This window comes from Octopus bimaculoides, chromosome 22, assembly GCF_001194135.2.
Source record: "Octopus bimaculoides isolate UCB-OBI-ISO-001 chromosome 22, ASM119413v2, whole genome shotgun sequence".
Taxonomy (NCBI): Eukaryota; Metazoa; Mollusca; class Cephalopoda; order Octopoda; family Octopodidae; genus Octopus; species Octopus bimaculoides.
This window is the reverse complement of record NC_069002.1, coordinates 22,807,640-22,810,139: the sequence shown is the minus strand read 5'-3', so window position 1 is coordinate 22,810,139 and position 2,500 is coordinate 22,807,640. Positions and strand designations below refer to the sequence as shown.

The 2,500-nt window shown below is 37.8% G+C and overlaps 1 protein-coding gene across 2 annotated transcripts in view; it reads right to left on the bottom strand.

The window, feature by feature from the left end:
• The window catches only part of LOC106880957 (phosphatidylinositide phosphatase SAC2), a 538,096-nt gene that overhangs the window by 441,665 nt on the left and 93,931 nt on the right, over positions 1 to 2,500 (bottom strand). The gene's annotated exons all lie outside the window — the stretch shown is intronic.

The following is a 2,500-nucleotide window of genomic DNA, read 5'->3' as shown; positions in this document are numbered from 1 at the left end:
ATATATACATATATATAAATACACATAAAACGCATGTATGTGGTGTATATGCATGTGTGTATACACAAATAGCTGCATGTTTAGTGCATGTATCTGTGCATACACATTACGCACGTTTATTAGACTGATTTTATGCAGTCATTATGTAATGTGTATGAGAGTATGAAGTCAAATGGAATGAAAGATGGTCAGCATGATAAAAGACTGTACATATGGTCATAGGATTGGTAGGTTACACCATGTCATCAGTATTGTGCTGTATCCATGGCAACGACACTTAACTCTCAAACTGCCCAGTCTTAGTAGCTGTAAACAAGTCCCGCATGGTATGAAACAATCCTTTGCAAAATCACTGTAGAAGAGGCAGAGGAGTGTTTATGATACTTCCAGTGGTGAGGTCAGCTCCAATAAAGAACACAGCTTGGAGAGGAAGTAATAAAGAAGATTCTATGAGGACATTCAACCTGATAGAAACTACAGCTAATTCTCCCTTGAACTACACCTTAACAGCTTATGAAAGGATACATTGGAAAATATTGGACAAAATGAAATGTCATATAATGAGATGTTCACAGGAATGATATACAGATATCCTTCCCTGTCAACTGATCGTTGGAATGCTACAAAGATATTCTTCCTTGTGATCTAAATTTAAGAAGATAAACAAATGCACCTGCCATGAGGCATTGCCATGTGGTACTTTACATAATGTAGTCCATCACACCCATAAAAAATGAGGCAGTCACCACTGAAGTGACCCTTAACTGGTTTTGTCTGTTTAGTCAGACACAAACATTAGTAACAGCAGCTGAAAGCAGGTTGGGATCTACCAGTTTGATATACAATAGGTCTACAACGGGATTTCAGGTACAAACACTAGAAGGGGCAGTAACCATATTGCTTGCAGGGCTTTTGAGACCAGTGAGGGTTGATGCTATTAATGTTCCTTTTAAAACTGTTGCAGATAAACACTTGCAGGAAAGACAAAAGCAAGGAAAAGATTCCAGTGGGCCGATGGTCTGAGAATGACGGGCTGAGTGCGTAGTAGTTTCAAAGATGAAAAGAGGCAGAGGGATAGGTGGAGAAGGAGACCATCTAGCTCTGAGGAACAAAGACTCATTACAGTCATCTTCGTCGTCATCATCATCATCATCATCCAACATTTGTTTTCCATGCCGGCAGATGTTTCAGCAGGGTCCAACAAACTGCAGAGCTGCATCAGGGTCTGGTAGAAAAGACAAAGAGATGGGACAGCACTCTTGTGGGTCAGTGACTGAAGCATGACTTTTAGAGAATTAATGCCAATCTGCTGAGTGGGCCTTCTCAAGATAAAGAGGGATTCTCTTTTAGATTATGGAACTCTCCATACTCTGTTAGCAGTGCTACACTGCATTTATGGAGCAGTCCATTTAGTTGTTAGGAGGTAACATAGGGTGGAAGAATTCACCTCTTTAAAGTAGCAGCAACATTGAAGAACAATTGAAAAGATGTTTTGTTAACCCGTCATTTTAAATTTGGATCCTTCTGGGGTGGGGGTGGGGGTACGTAAGAAAAGTATTAAAAGAATGACTCTAGTATGCTTCCACCACCAGCACCACCACCACTACCTGCTGCTACAACTACTACAACCTCCACCACCATCACTACTACTACTAACACCACTTCTGTTACCTCCCCTACCACCACCACCACCACTCAGAATGGATTTGATGATAAACCTGTTTGACACTGTGGTGCCATCAGCAACAGTCAGTAATGTCACATGACTAGAAATATAAAATAGACTAACGAAAAAAAGCAATAAATATATGCAAAAAAAATAAAGGAAATTAACTTTCTCAAAAAAAGTGTTCTCATAGTAAAAACTACTTGTCTGTGTATGCTGTGCCATTTCTAAAGAACAAAATAAAAACATTTTGTTAGGAGAAGGGGTTGTCAGAAACACTAGTTTAACCATTTAGCATTCAGATTCCTCTGTAATGTAATGCTTATTTATTCATGTTGTTTCGAATTAATCATGCATTATTTCAGAGCCTTGAGAGTTCAATGATAGTGTTGTTTATTTTTAGAATGACATTGTAGGGTAAGTGTGAGAGGCCAGAACCATCCACTTTGAACATTAAACAAGAAGAATATGAGAACTGGATATGGTCAGTTTAACCCTTTTGATACCAACCCGGCTAAAACTGCCTCTCGCTCTGAGTACAAATGTCTTGTTTTCAAAAGTTTTGAATTAAAATCTTCCATCAAACCTTAGTCACAATTTATGTTCCTAACACTAGTTGAATGATAACTAAGTTATTTTACTAAATTCTTTGATATATTTAAAATTAATTGAAAGAAACACAGAGCATCTCAACAGAAATATGGTAACAAAAGGGTTAAATGCTAAATGGTTAAAATCTAATGAAAGCATCTAAACCAGAGACCAGCCGTTCTGTCTATTTACCATTCAGTTTTCTGTGGTACTTTCGTACTTTAATTTTTTTCTTTTTCTTTT